Raw genomic sequence first — 16,058 nt, 5'->3', positions numbered from 1 at the left:
TGTTTCAAAATGTTTCCTTAAAAAGCAAATAAAATTTCTGCCCAGTTGCCTTATTGTGCACGTGTGTTCGTACAAGCTTGTTGACTTTTGTTCCAACTCACATCCTGCAACCCAGCCTGTAATTACAGGACTCTCTGCCTGTGCAGGTGGTGCAGTTATGACCAGAAAACAATGCAGCTGTGTTTCAACAACTAAATGAGAAGGGGGGAAAAAAAGCTCTGACTTTTAGGAGGTGCTGGGAGGCAGCAGGAGAGTTGGAGCCTGGCTGTGTAGATGGGGAGGAAAACCGAGTGGAGCGGTGAATTGCTTGGAGCGACCCGCTGCGAACCTGCGCCTGGCTTTCCAGCCCCGCAGGTGGGAGGCTCGCTGCTGCTTCCAGCTCTGCTGCTGGGCTGAAGAAAGCCACCAGGGCTGGCTGCAGATGCCGACCAGCTCTGCCATATCCCCTCCTCCAGGAGCTCTCCCAGCAGTGTGTGAGCGCCCAGCGCAGCCTTTCCTCCTGCTTACTGGCACTTAGCTGCCTTGCTGCTAGCGGAGAGGGAGGTGATGGGGCTGCCAGTGACAAGTGACAAAGGAGGCCAGGCTAGTGACCAGGAGCTGCAGTGTCACAATGGCTTTGCTCCTTCCCCTGCCTCCCCCTGTTCCTTGCACCCTGTCACCCAGCCACCGCTCACCCTGCACCCCTCGCCTGTTTGCCTGCTATCTGCAGCACGCGGCAGCATCCAGGCACCACAGGACGGGATCTCCTCTGCTTCTCTTTCTGTCCATGACGATGAGCGTTTTGCTCTCACGTGCAGAGAGATGCAAATGGACTGGCGTTGAAGTGGGGACAGACAGAGAACGGCTGGTGCATGTCCCTGCTGCTGCCTTGCTGTGTGAGTCTAGCACCATGCTGCTGACTGTGACGTTCTCAAAAATTTGGGTGGCACTGGGTGCGCTCAGGCTGTGCCTGCACTGCTCCCGCAGCCCTTGGAGGAGGAGAAGCCCAAACCCAGCCCAGGGATGCTGGCGCAGTGCTGGCTGGGCCAGCGGGTGATGCTGATGCAGCTTCACCACCTGCAAGAGGGAAGAGGGAAGGAGAAGGGAATCGCCCTCCTGCTGTGCCTGGAAAGCAGCACGGCTGCTTGGCCGCTCCACTGGGTGCTGGCTGCAGGCACGTCCCTCGCACTCAGCCTGTGCTGGCTGCGCTGCGTCAGGGAAGCCCTCCCCCCGGCACAGCCCCGTGCTCTGATAAAGAGTTAAGACACTCTCAGAGGCGGTTCTGTGAGAACATTTCTCAGAGGGCAGTGCACTTTTATTCGAAATAATTTTCCATTCCATTTATATCTATATAATAGGAGGTGGCGCTGGGGTCCGAGTTTTCCATAGCCCCAGACCTCATTTCCCTAGCTGGGCTTGACCCCTGCTCAGCTTCCCCAAGAATAACAGAGAAAAGTTCAATGGAAGAGAAAGAGCTGTGGGTCTGAGCTCCTACTGCTTCCTCATGATTTGTTAACAGAGCAAATAGAATATATACATTTATACGCATGCAGGAAAAGGCCTGGGAAGAGATGGTACCTGGAAAGGGATTGCAAAGCAAGCACAACTGAGGAACTCATGGTGCTTGCTGCAGCTTCACCTTGATCCTGTAGCACTACACTGCTTGATACTTGGATATTGGAGAAATTATGGATTGATACTTTGACAATGGAGAAATTATAATTTCTGCTCAAAATGTTTTAATTTTAAAAACTGTTTTTCATTAAAGCATTTTGATGAAATACAACATTGGAAAGAATTTTGTTTCTTGGCTTGGTGAAGCAGGGGAGTACAATTTTGGACAAAATACATTTTTACGAAGCAAGGACCAGTGGTGGTGTCGGAAGCCAGTTTCAGGCACTAAACGTGTTTCATAGGCAGGGTTTGGATGGCCTCACAGTGACCTGGCCCTCGGTGCAGGCTTTCAGGGACAGTCCCCGCCACAGGGGCTGTCACCCTGGGAGTGCTGATGCACAGGGTCCCAGTGCGGGGCTTGCGCTGCGGGCGCTGCAGCATGGTTTCTGCTCACACCCAGCTACCTCCTGCTCTGCAGCGCCACCGCTTCTGGCACCTCAGCTTTAAGTGTGGTGGCTTCTGACTGGCTCTGACCCCTTGCTCCAGGGTCGTGTTTCCTGGCTCCTTCAGAAGACCTGACGGGGTGCATGGCCAGCTGCATCAGAGGAGCTCCTGCCAACCTCTTGAGAAAGGCAGCACCTCATAGAAACCCCAGCTATTTTTTCTGCAGTCTGGTGAACAGCTTTAGTCATGAACGAGCGTGCCTAGTCTGCACCCCTGAAAACACCAGAGGTGATTTCCAGCTACACTGAGCAGTGCAGCCTGTGCCCTTTTAGGAACCTGCTGCCCTCCTGCCCTGCCCTTCCCACACTGCTTCCTCAGTGCCACAGGACTGCAAACCGCAGCACCAGGTCACAGGGACTGGTGTGGGACCAAGAGGTCCTTCCCTCAAAAGCTACTTGGGCAGACACATGCCATGCATGAGGAATTCTTCCTGAATTCAGAGAGCTACAGGAGTTCAAACCACTGGCAATTCGGGTCAGTCACACTTGGCTCTTTGGTCGCCCACCAGATGAAAACTGCATCCTACCTCCCCGTGCCAGCCAGGTTCCCTCCCCCTCCCCCCCAGCTGGGGTCTCCATCAAACGCAGGCCCTTCACTCAACTCATGCATTAATCATTTGTCACTGTTAGCTTCCGCAACTGCCTACTGCTCTGTTCAACACACAGCCAGTGCTATGTCGTGGTTATTGACCTAATCAGATACGAAAAGTGCCAACCAAGCACAGAAACCTGCAGCAGTGACAATGCCGAAGTTTAGGAGGCATTGAAACAGAGTGAGAGAAAAAGAAACTGTAAGGAATGAGTACAAGGAACAAGTGGACAGAAGTGGGAAAAGAGAAAAAACCAACAGCTGCCTACATGCGACGCTTTACAGCTCCGTGTGATGGGGAGGACTCCGCTGTCCCCATTCTTCTGGTTAAAACAGAAAGAAAACGTTAATACTGAGAATCAAAGTATAGAGACCTAAGAGTTTCACAAAACTGTCGGGTCCACAAGAGTTTCCATCATTAATATACTTGTTGGGATATGCCTGAAAGGGAAACACCTGGAAAAGCAGAGGGCATGCCTACACTGCAGTCAGAAGCCTGATGGCAAAGAGGGGATGCACCTAAGCCGTCATTTAATTGTCCCAGGCCCCTATAACAGGAGGTAGGGCCAGGCCCTGCACACTTTGCTTGGTGCAGCTGCTGTAGGCAATGCAGCTTTGCCAGAGGCAGGGCCGACAAAGGCCAGCTGAACCACATGTACCCAAACCTGCGACAGCAACTCCCAAGTGCCCTTTTAGGAACCTGCTGCCCTCCTGCCCAGCAAAGCCAGACGAGCGACAATCGATTCTGACAATGCTTCAGTATTGCTTCACGTCCAGTTTTCCACTCGCAGCCTCAAAGGACCCCCCAACGTAGAACCGCTCCATTAAAGCTGTACCAGAAATTGCTAAACACGTAAATCCCTCACCAAGCTGATAAGAGGATTTAAAGTGATACTTGCAGACCTGCCTACTTTCCCTCGACTCTGCAGCAAGATACACGGTGGTGGTACTCAAAGGTATGATAGTCACTATGTGATGTCAGAAGACAAAATTAATACTTTGAAGCAGTTATAATCCACAAAGAAAAAAAATCCTGCAGTCCCACAAACACTGTCTTGAAAATGTCTCCAATTTGCTCCTCTCCAGGCTGTGTGCTCTTCTTCCCTACGACTCCTGCAGCTCCGTTTCTGCTTACTGCTCAGGCACAAAAAGTGCAGTGAATACAGAGCAGAGTGACACCCAGACAAATCATCCTGCACTTCTGAAATGAGACCTTGGAGATGTCTGTAAATACGAGTTTACAGCTGGTTGCTGCTTTACCCCCTGATTTAGTCAGCTCAGCAGTATAGCCACATAACCACACAGTGATTAGCATGGAGCCAGCTACAGCAGCTTAAGCAGTTTCTGCTGCGGGCTCCCTGAAGGCACAGCAGGTTACAGCCACATTACTGGGTTTGGGGTACACAGAGGAGTTATGTATTTCAGAGTTTTCAGTAACTGCACAAAAGTGAAGTTTTAGATTCACAAAGTTGAAGAGAAAAAAAGTGTTCTTGAGTGCAAAGGGATTCTTTTCAGATGCTGGGACTTGTAAGAGTCAATGCCTACCTTAAGGCCTGTGTTGCCTGTCACCGCTGACATCTCTAGCTTTTCTTTGGGCAAGGTGGCTCTGGATTGACTCACAGACAGGACACGGGCTTTTTCCATTTTCAGCAGGTTCACTGAAAGACAGCCAAGCCAGCCAGGGGCACCTGAAAGTGTCCTGAACCACACTTGCTACCTAGAGCCAGGGTGCCCACGTCCAAAGCTCTGCGAGCAGCTCCACAGCCAACGCTGGGGAAGAGCAAATTGGATGTCGCGTTCCTGCATCACTCCAAATCGCAGAGAGGGCAACAGCGGCAGGAAGGGAGGAGTACCCAGACCCCACCCCAGCTGCAGCTTCTCCCTTTTCTAGATCAGTGCAACTCCCCCAAACCCCAAAACCATGCTGTATGGTGAAGAACACCCCACAGTGCTGCTCTCGGGAGGGAGCCATGCACATCTTCTGTGCTTTTCGTGCTATGGTCATCAAGTTGGCAGCAAAGTAACAAGCACTTCTCTAAACTTCCTAAATGTCAAGAAAATATTTACAGGCCCCACTTCTTCAAAGCATGCACGCCAGCCCAAAGGCCACACATGCACACTTCACTGGGTGCTGCCTGGCATGCTTTTCACAATGATTTTTATTAAACATTTGCGGTTTTCCTGCTGAAAAACCCAGCAGAAGATTAATGCCAAAAAGTGACTCCTCTGGGGCTGAAACTGTCAAGGAGCCAGGACACAGGGAAGTAAAGAGCCTTCTTGTCCATTCCTTCCCCTACTTATTTTAGTGCCAGCTAAGTAAGAGCCAGCCTGGCCAGACCTGCAGCACGTCTGTGGGGGGAATCTGTGTTGACACTGACCACGCTCTCCATGCTCTGCAGAGACAGAGCGGACCTTAGGCCCACACACACGAATGTTTCACCAGCAAGTCAATTCATATAAAAATATTTACCACGTATGCATTTTTTTTTCTTTAAAATGGGATTGCTATGGTCTCTCATTTTCTCTAGGCTGTAATCATAACTTTGCAATGCTCCACAGCTGTTGAGATCCTGTGCTGGGCATTGCGGTGGGCTGAGCATGCAGCTCTGTTCCTGGTAGGCTTCCAGCAGGGCTGGAGAAATGCCGTGATGTGCCCTGGACAGTTGGCGGGCAGGTGGGTGCCAGGACGAGCCACATCCCCCAGGCCCAGTATGTGCTGCAGTGAGCTCCTCCACCAGCCCTCGCTGCCGGTGGCACTGCGAGGAGCTGAGAGCTGTGCCCCGCTCGGGCAGCCCTGGGGCTGCGAGTGGTGCCCCCACCTGCTTGTAGGAGGGCAGCGCTTTACCACAGCATGATCTGTAATTTATTTCCAGATTCAACTATAACACTTAAATGAAGGTTTTCTAATGAGCTCTTTAAATAGTAATTAGAGGCCAGCACTGAAGAGGAAGATAAGTCTTGTGGGTATCTCGCCCTGCAAGAAAGGACCTGATAAGAATGAACTGAATGATTTTTCTTCTGGGATCAATTCCAAAGAGCAATTATCCCCTTGATACCATGCTGCTTAAACAGGAACAGATTGAAAAAACACTTGACAGTGGCTGGCGATGAATGGACCATTTTCCCATTGTTTTACAAGGGAAGGCTGGAGGCTTTCTGCCAGTACCTCAGATAGGAGATGATCCAAGTGGTGCTGATATCACATTTTGTTTACATAAAATAATCATCTTTTTTTTTAAAGCTTCGCATAGATGGAAGTATCATCAGCAAGACAAGCTTCATTTCCTGATGAGTTCCCACCTCAATTATTCAAAGGGTTTATTTTTTTTAAATTTCAGGTGCTAGGCTTCAGTGACTTGCTAATGCTGACCAGTAACCTGTGTGCAGGTCTTTCACTGCTCTGAGCAAGATGCCTCGTAGTTTGCTAACAGTGGCTCTCCCCGTAATTGCATCAAAGCTGCTCCAGCTGAACAGATGAGCTGAGCTGTGACAATTGTGCAGGACAATGTGACTCACAGACTTGTCTAAAAACTTACCAGTTATCCTCTGATGTTGTCTGAGAGTTAAGTAAGCTTGAACATTTTAATAGGCTTATTTTCTCACCATTCTACTGCCTCAGGTGATCCTTTGTGTTGCAACACAAAATACCGTATCATGGGATTATTAGAAAAAAGAAAGGACCGTGCTCAAATCATCATTTTTCTGTCACACTCTGCCAGTGCCAATATCTGGAAGGGACTCTAAGGCAAATGGTGCAAATAGCAACAGATCTATGGCAAACGGTGGAAACAGCAAAAATCCAGGAGGGATTTTTTTTAGGGCTGGAGTATTACTATCTGCAGTGCAGCATAACTGGGAAATATAATTGTAGAGCAGGACACAGACATCAATACCCTGGCGTTTACATGCATGTAAGGAGCACATGCAAGGGTGCAACCACAGGTTTACAAGTGTGTGACCTGTTTTTTGGGGGATTCAGAGCCTCCTTCTCATTTGCTCCTGTGCCACCCTTGTGTCTTGGCTCTAGGTCTCTCCTCCCTCCTCTGCGCATGCCTGCACCCAGCAAGAGCTGTGGGAGCCTCTCTCAGCCAGCCCCGCACCTAAGCTGACCATGCCAGGCTCTTTTAGGTCTCCTCTTGTGTGGCGGCATCGTCACGTCCCTGACCTGCCTTCAGATTTCCCTGCGGCTCCCATCTGACTTCATCTGCGGGGCCATGAACTGGGAGGAACTATTGCCGCAGGGAACACCCACCTCACTGAGCTGCACAAAGCAGAGCTCAGGCCTGCTGGGCCGGCGGCCTGCTCTGCACGCCCACCAGCCGCTGCAGCTCAGGGCCCAGGTTCATGGCAGGGCTGTGAGTGTCTGAGCTGCCTGCAGCCGAGAGGTGACCCCTCAGAGGTCCCGGCCCTGCACCCCCTTCTCAGCGCCTGCTCACACCCTTGGGCTAGTCCTGGCCCAACCTCAGAACTCATGGGAGCCATTTGGCTTGCAGATGTGGAAATAACCCCTTCCCCCCTCCCCCCCAGTCTTCTTTTTGTGTCCACGTTTGCTTTCTGCCACAGCAGTGCACTGAAGTGGCTTCTTCTGCCCATTTGGAGAAGCCTCAGCAGCTGCTCGAGCTCAGCAGAGCTCCCCATGGAGATCTGGGTGGAGCAGGACCACCTTTTGGCAGCAGTGACGTGTTAAAATTAGTCAGGTCATCCCATGAAATCACATCCTGTGAGAGGGCAATAAGAACAGGCATGAAAGAGTGAGTCCACCCCAGGCTTCAAGACCAAACAGGTTCAGGACATCGGGGGATGCAGACGTCACGAGTCACAACATCCCACACCAAAAGCAGGATCTCTCTATTCTCTGTGTTCAGAGATCCTCTCTGATCTCTGTATTTGGTTTCTACAGTCTGTGACAAACTCCAAATCCAACTATGCACCACACAAAACCACGCAGTGCTTCTACCGTTACTGTCTGATCTTCTCCAGAGCACCTCCTGCTCCTCCATGCACACCTTCTTCTATGTCACTCCTGTGAGATCAGAGGACTCACAGGGCTCCGTGCGACAGCGTTGCCCTTCCAGCAGCTTTGCTGAGCACTCTGTCCCCTCTCAGCCTTCCTCTGCCCCCTTTTCAGTGACTCAGTGGCTCGCTCACACACCGAGGCCTTTCACAACATTAGGTTTGTGAGATTCTAGGTGAATGTCAGCTCCTCACGTGGAGCAGAAACCCAAGCTATACATCCCTCTGTACATCACTCCGCTATTTTTTTCTTATCCTGAAGGGCATCCAGTTCACTGTGCACCATTTTCCCCAGCTCCTTTGTTTTGATGATGATTCCCAATTACGGGTAATTACTAAATTTCATTAGCAATTTCTATGTTTTGTGCCAAGGCCATTAAGAAAAGTATGAAACAACATCATTTCCAAGGCTGACTTTTGAGAAATCCATCTAGCACAGTCCTTGCAGCCCAGCACCTTCCTGCTCCTTTACTGAAGACTAGACAACTCAGATATATCCTGTCTGCTTTGTCAAGAAGATCAGGTTTTTTATCTACCTTGGCATCATTTACTTTCAGAAAATCCTAATCTCATCTTATCCATGTTCTTAATTATTCTCTATTTTAATGTTTATTCTAAGGGTTTGCATACTAATAGATTCAGACTAATAGCCGCCTACGTGCCAAGAACACATTCTCCCTACCCCGATAAATAGACCTCTATTTGCTGTTCTCCAGCCAAACCATCCAACCCCTGTGGTTTGACAGATTTATTACAAACCCTTCTTCCGTGACTTCAGCTTTGTGCCAGTCCTTTCTGATTTCCAGCGGAGAAGCTAGCTGGTCCTACCTGCTTGCATGCTCAAGAATCCTTGACTGCTGCTTCCATTTCAGTTGTGGCATTTCCCATCCCCATACACTGCATGAGTCATCCTGCATCTGCCCCCTCAGCCAGCATCTCCATTGCTACCAAAAAACAGGGCAAAGTGTTCATTTTATTTCCGGACTATACTTAGATTATCTTTCATCTCTGTCCCATCCTCAGTGCATACCAGCCCCACTTCTTCTTTCCTGCTTCCCTTTCCATTTATATGGCTGGAAAGTTTCCAAGAGTTGCGCAACCCGTCTTTTGCCATTTCCTTTAACAACCTTGACAAGGTTGCCTTCAGCCTTACTTTCAGACTTGTTTGCTTTTATATCCAAGTTAAAATCTCTTCCTAGTACTGGTCTTTCCTCCATTGCCTGTGGACTCCCTGATCTCCTTCAACAGCATCCCTCCCTCCTACCCACCAACTCCATAACCCAATTCCTGCTCCCACAGATTCTCAAGTCCCTGCCTTACCACCACGGGAAACCGGCAGGGCTTTCTGTCAGCAGGGGGGAACTGCTGTTGACTCATAGCCTTCCTGGTTGCAAGGCCATGGGCCATCCTGTTTGTGTTTGGCCAAGGGAGCAGGAGAGGTTAACCCCACTGTGGACCTAGCGGGTGGGTGGTGGTGTCCTGCTGCAGAGAACAATGCTCAGAATGTGCTGGCTGGCAGCACCAAGGGAGTGCTGCCATAGCCCTGCATGCCTTTTGCCCACTGCACTGCAGGGTCCATACCAGAAACTAGATGAGTAATTTGGGCAGGTGCCTGCACCCACTCCAGATGGCCCAGTGCGCCCCCAGGGACCAGGTGAGATTCTTGCAATCAAGCAAAACTTGATGACAGTTATAATTTTTAGGTCTCTCCTTTCAGATACTCCCCAAAGCCATGAAGGGCTCTGCTGAGCTGTGCAGCACAGAGTGCCTTTAGAGCAAACTCACAAATATCCACAAAATTGGAGGAAAGATGTAGGTGGGAGGAGGAAAACCCTAGGAACGTGACCTGGGAAACATCTCTGCATTAGTGCGCCTTGCTGGAGGAAGAGTGTCCCGGTCACCACAAAGACCTGCGGTGCAGCAGCAGCACTGCCAGAGGGTCCTGCCCACACGCCCGGCCCACGGATGCCAGAGACAACCAGGAGCAGGATTCCAAACCTGTAGTTCTGCATCAAGTCACTCCTCTGGAGCACCTTTGCAAATGCTCTGCCTGGAACAGGTCTCCCCTGCAGCAGGAAGAGAGATGGGATCCTGTGAGTCAGCTGCGTGCTCTGGCTACAGGCTGCTTCTGCACCAGGGCTCGGGGCATCGCTACCTTAGAAAGTTTGTACCGAGAGGAGCAAAGTGCTTCAAAATAGGACGAGAAACATTGCGGCTCTTGGAATGGCTCCAGCCTTGGCTGGGAAGTTGAGACATGCCTTGGAGGGGATGGGAGTCCCCTTGGAAGATAATCAGAGATTTCGCGTCTCTCCTACTTCCTTCTATTTACAAAGTCAGTGAAGCCAGAAAGCTGGTTCTCCACCCCCACCCCACACATGACAGCCTCCCTGCTCATGGCAGGACTGGGGTACACCTCGATGTGAGGTGCTCCGAGACAAAGAGGCTCCTGCTGGCCCCTTGTGATTGACAGCCACCGGGGAAGGGGGTGTCAAGCTGCGGGAGAGTTTCCAAACCCCCGCTGCAGCCAAGAGCAGGGCAGTGAGAGACAGTGCTGGAAGGACTTCGCTTCCTAAGGGCTCGTCCCCATCAGCAGGCATGTGTCCCAGGGGCTCCCCAGACGCTGGGGCAATGCCAGCCCTCACCGCACCAGGAAGGAGCACTCTGTCCATCTCCTGCTCACAACGGAACAGCTCCAACAGCGGTTCCCCGCACACACAACCCCTGTTTGCCCCCCTCTTTGCCTGCCAGCCTCACACCAGCCTCTTGGTGAGCTACAGCAACTGGCTGCCAGGGACCATCACACTGCTTTCTGGGCACAGCTCGTTGGCCAGACCGGCAGGGACTGGGCTGGAAGGGCTCATCCAGAGCAGCCAGTGCAGTGTCCCTTCATCACTGACCACCCATAGCGCCTGGGGCCCTGCTGCACATCTGTTCTGCACATCTGCACCAAAGCTGTGATCTTGCACCAGGCAAAATGCATCACAGGGACATTCTCCAGAGAGAGGACTTAATACCTTTATTTATTAGCTGTCTGCCCTCCCTCTGTGCATGCTCAGGGCAGATTCTTTCCTCTCAATAGCTGGGGACAGGCCCGTCTCCCTTCACTATCTTAAATCAGGAAGAAACCCGAAACACTTCTCAGATAGACTCCAGCTCTTTCAGCACTGCAGTTGGCAAATGGAGCAAGTGTAACACAAAACTTCTCTGCACCCAGACACAGAAATGTTAAGCACCAGTAGGATGTGGGTGGCCATGCCCCATCTGTGCTTCATGAGACCTGCAGTCAGAGCAATATCCTCCTCCTCCTTTGCAGCACACAGAGGGATGCCAGGAAGGGATCTTGGATGGAGAAACCCAAGCAAAACCTCAAAGCAGCTGAGAGACTCATGGGGTTTGGATGGTGGCTAAATGTCTCTACCGACATTTCCTCCTGGTTCAACTTCGTGGATTAACCTGGAACCTCACACTCTATCTTGCAGGCAGCTAAATTCCTCAGTTCAGAAAGTCCCATGGCCTTTGAGCTATCTCAGTGTTGGGTAGAAAAGCAGAATCAGATTCCTCAGCTGGTCCACAGCACTGAAGGAGAAGTTGGACACGTGTTCTGCGAATAAGCAGAGCCTGGTGATACATTATAATCATGTTGATGTTTATACAAAACAGTAAAGGTCACACACTGACTTGGTTCTAACGGTTAAGGGCAGCCAAGATACAGAAATTGTATCCCTGGCACCTCGCAGACCACTTTACCTCCATGTGCCTTTGGTTCCCTAGTTCTACCAGCAGCTATAGGAAACTGGTTGACTTTCAAGGAGACACAGCAAGTTCATTAACTGGTGGCGAGAAACTGGCTCGGGAGCCTCCATGGCCTGGTGCCAGAGCAACACCAGAGATTATTATAGCCCAAGCTGGGGCGCAGCACTTGGCCAAGAAGGGAACCTCAGCTCCTGCTTCAAACACCCAGCAGAACACGTGGCTGGCCACTTGCTAGTGATGCTCCTCAGCAGCTGTGCTTTGTCAGGGCTCCCCCTGCCCCAGCGCCCATAAACAGGGGCACAAATGGCGTGAAAGGAGCGAGAAGCTTAAAGTACTGCAGGTTCCCCCAGCACTGCCACAGGACGGTCCAGCTCTACTTACTGCTCCTGTCAAGAAACATTTTCCAGACAAGAGGCTAGTACAGGACTGATGTCCAGGGACAGAATCCACTGTGGGTCAGAAGTCTGAGTACACAGACCGAAACAGGTGTTGACACTCATTTTCCCACCAAAGGCAGCGCAGTGTCCTCCCTCCGCCCAGCGATCCAGGCATGCGCTCTCCCTCTCTCGCATTGCTCCCCTACAGCACGCTCCCGTGTCCCCCTCCAGCTCCCAGCGGGACCCATGGAGCCGCGCCTCACCACGGCGTGAGCAAGGATTCAGACATGCAAATCCTAAGGCAAGCGTGTGCGTGTTGCAACAAGGAGGAAACTGTTCGGCACAGGAACTTGGCTCTTCTTAGGAACAGATTCAGGGAACGAGCTCATGAAAAACCTAAGTCTCTAAATATTTTGTTTTGATCCATGAGCCTGGCAAGATCTCCTGTGAACATGCACTTGGTTTGGACTACATGGGCCAAGGAGGAAGAAGCAGGAGTGGTAGGAAGCTAGAGACAGGCTCAAGCGAGGCTCAGGCTTGGGGCAGAGCAGGCTGCTGGAAAACCAGAGGGTATGGCTGTTCCTCAAAAGCTGTGCCATCTCAGGAGGAAATCCTAAAGGAATAGCCGCTCACCAATATGCAAAGCACAATGGAGACATAATCCCAGACAGCCAAATGGGAGCAAAAACATTGTGAAGAAGGGCCTGTATTTGCCTCTGAAACACAAGGCTGCTGAGCCAGGCAGACACCTGAAAGGGACGCTGCTGCCTCAGCCCCGTCTACCTCTGGCTGCCTCTTGCTCATCTTGAGATGTGTTGGGGCCAGACTGGTTCCTTCAAACACTTCAGCCATGACGCTAAACTGAAGGGAAACCCTCAGATACACAGCACTGAGCATCTGTTGAAGAAGTAGAGCCTTTCACTCTAAGTAAATACATAAGTCTTGACATCAAATATCTCTTACTATTAGTGGCTCTTGGTTTATGTGACTGAGCAAAGAGTCCTTAAACAATCCCAAAGGCTGGTTAAAGAACTGCAGATCAACAACACAAGCTGCCCAGACATAACAGAGCAGGGCAAGAGGAACCACAGAATTGTTTCATTTTCCAGGATTGGATCTGGGTGATGTCCCACATCCCCACAGAAGGTAATGAACATGCTGTTCTGTGCCAGTAGTGTGTACACTACTGCTCCCCCACACAACATCAGTCTTGAGGTAGAACTCGCAACTGTATGGTTATTTTTCAAGGGAAAAGAGGAATTTGTATGGCAGCCAAAAACACATAGCAACAGCAAAGCCCAAATCTTCAAGCCTGTTCAGGAGAGCAAAGAGCTCAGCTTGACTTGGCCTGGCTGGACTTCTGCAGGACAGCAACAATGAGCTCATCCTTTCTCTGAATGGTAACTGGAGAGGCAGTGCTCAGCTCAGCAGCTAGCACATCACCGTGTGGGACAAGGGTTTTCAAGTGGTGTGGGTGGCTTAAGAGCCAGGGTCTCTATGTGACACTGATGGCCGGTGTGTTGGCCTGGTTGTTCAAAAACCTTACGGCTGGCAGAAACAGCAATGACATGAAAGAAAAGGGAAAATGGAAGGTTGTACTCTCCTTCCAGGGAAAATCCAGGAAAGTCCATGGATATAAAAAGCAGAGAAGAGCTGAGACAGTGGGAACATGAAATCAGCCAACTGCCCTTCTGCACTGAGACATGAAATTCAAATGAGGCCCCAGTGGGAATCTAAGGCAAATTCACCGCCAGGATAAAGGCTGCCGTTTGCATGGCCGGCAGCAACTACATTGCAAAACAGTGAAGTCATTATCGATTTCCATTCACAGCTACAGAGAGGCTTCAGAACAAGCCTGTGACATGGAAAACGCTGTGACTGGGATCCCAGTACCCTCCAGTCTGGTGCATTTTGTGATTATTGACCTTGCAGTGGAAAGCTCAGGCTAAGGAAACAGCCCCCTTTTTATTTCATGCCTCCATGAGAAACTAAGGATATTTCTGTTGAACTAGACTGGGTGAGTGCTTTCCTTCTCTGCACAGACTGGAGTGGAGTTCAGATCCTGAACCTCAGCTATAGCTCCATGTGATCGATTATTTATTTCTGTAGCTGATCACCAGCTACCTAATTTAATACAGAGTTATAAAGAAAGGCCTCAAACCTTCCTCCTTTATTCTCCTCTTTCCCTTTTTTTTTTAATGTACAGGATAAAGAACAGCAGAAACAGGCAAATGTTTTCATTATTTGGGAAATCCTTCTGGCAGACATGCTCAGCACTGTGGACTCAAACAAACTCTCATTCTTTAGTCTAGTTGGCCATTTTAGTATCTGTCTCCTTTCTGGAAGAAAGACTTTGACCTCCTGTCAGCCTTGGAGTTTGTACACTAATATTTGCCCAAATCCAGGGAGAAGTCATGAGAAAAACTGTTTTGCCTTAGGAATAAGAAAAGAGGAAAATCTTGAAGAGACGAGGTGACTGCAGGGAAGTCCACAGCACCATGACCATCGTCTGTCCAAATCAGATGCTGACATCTGTACCTGGGCAGCTGAGTTGCTGTTGTTCAAGACCAACAGCTAGAGGGATAGGGTCTTGCTCTCACTGCTTAATTAGCCATGGGAGAGTCCAGTCCTCACTTATGACTCAGTCCTCAGCTGCTGAGAAAGATGATGCCTTCCTATCTGATCCCAAAGATCTAGAAACATTTTTCATTCACTCTAGGAACCTCCAGGACATGCTCAAAGTGGTTCAAAGGAGAAAGGGGAAAGTCCAGAAATTCAGAATTTAGCAGCCAAAATGGCCCCATCATCCTGTCCAGGAGCAGCTGTACACCCAAGGTGAGATAGTCTGAATGTGAAGAGAGGACTTGAGGGCAAGAGGTCAATGCAGCAGGTTAACACAGCCTGGGACCTCCATGGGGCCTCGTGGAGCCAGGCATGCAAACCCAACAAGCTCTTCAAGTGCCCGATGAGTTCCTCTCACTGGAAGCCCCTGCTGGAGGCAGAGCATGTGCGGCACTGGGGCTGGCCAGGCAGAGGGCTGGTGGCTGCGGAGCCGCGCTGTGTGCACTGTCCCTGGCAGGAAGCCGTTTGTCTGCGAGGCGAGGAAGCAAGAAGGCTTTGGAGACGGCAATCCCATGCCGTTTCTCACTGGTTTTCCCAGCTACCGATCCAAGAGCGCCTCTGTTTACTTCCAGCCTTCCTCTCTGCTCAGCTGCCAAGCAGCATTAACGACCGGACGCAAACTGCTCCACCAGGAAATGCGCTGGATCACATCAGATAAAAAGGCCATTGCAGTGGGACACCGCTGGCGTTAACCCTGCTCTACCTGGGTCGCAACAAGGCACCCGAGGCCAGGGTTACTAGCGGACAAGTGAGCCCCAGCGTCCCAGCCCGGCAGAGCTCTGCTCTGCAAGTTTCTGCTCTCAGGGCCTGAGGTTTCGTACTGCAGGCTGCTCTGCGAAACCATGGGGCTGCCGCGGCTTGGATCGGGGTCTGAGTGATACCGAGGAGCTTGCAGGCATAGAGAAAGGATGTGCTGAGTGCCCATGCCCACGGCTCTGGGTTCTAACCCTGTGTGCTCGCTGGGGCAGCACGGTGATGGGAGCTGTAGGAGACCACTGTGCTGCCGGGAGCTGTGGCTTCTGAGGGTTTGCCCTGTGGTACAGCCAGAGTGACTTCACTGGGGTTTTTACTGACTCATGGGTCTGAAGGTGCTTTTGAGGAGGCAAATGAGATACAGGGACTCACTGTGGGTCACAGCAGTTCTGCAGACAGTGAACTGACATGCCCTGGCTCAGCCACTCCATTGCTGAAAGCCAGGACACACGTAGCCTCTCCGGGCTGTGTCGGCAGCGGTGCTGCACTGGGCATGGTCCATGGTGCCCACTGAAGACCTGCCAGGACTTTCCAGCAAAAAGTATAACCCTCAGCAGAACTGTGAGGCTCAGGTGCTAAGTCAGGGCTCATGAGACCAGGCCAGGCTCTATCCCACCTTCTCCTGTCATCCTGGTTGTGTCATGTAACATCTATGGCCATTTCCAGGATGTGAAGTTCCTGTGCTCCAGGCATTTGCCGTGGCACCGTCTGTCACCGCCGCATTCCCAGGGCATGGCTGCAGCGTGGGTTCCCAGTCTCACTTAGCAGGGGAGGAGAGTCAGGAAAGCAAGCAACAATTAAAGACAAAACCATCAGAAAAGCAGGGGTGCTTCTCCGCAGAAGATATGTATGTTC

At 51.0% G+C, this 16,058-nt stretch overlaps 1 protein-coding gene across 24 annotated transcripts in view; it reads right to left on the bottom strand.

The window, feature by feature from the left end:
* Positions 1-16,058, bottom strand: part of EXD3 (exonuclease 3'-5' domain containing 3) — a 297,604-nt gene that overhangs the window by 68,351 nt on the left and 213,195 nt on the right. The window lies entirely within an intron of this gene.

The sequence above is a fragment of the Cygnus atratus genome, chromosome 19 (assembly GCF_013377495.2).
Source record: "Cygnus atratus isolate AKBS03 ecotype Queensland, Australia chromosome 19, CAtr_DNAZoo_HiC_assembly, whole genome shotgun sequence".
Lineage (NCBI taxonomy): Eukaryota > Metazoa > Chordata > Aves > Anseriformes > Anatidae > Cygnus > Cygnus atratus.
The sequence above is the reverse complement of the archived record's forward strand: the minus strand, read 5'-3'. Positions and strand labels throughout refer to the sequence as shown.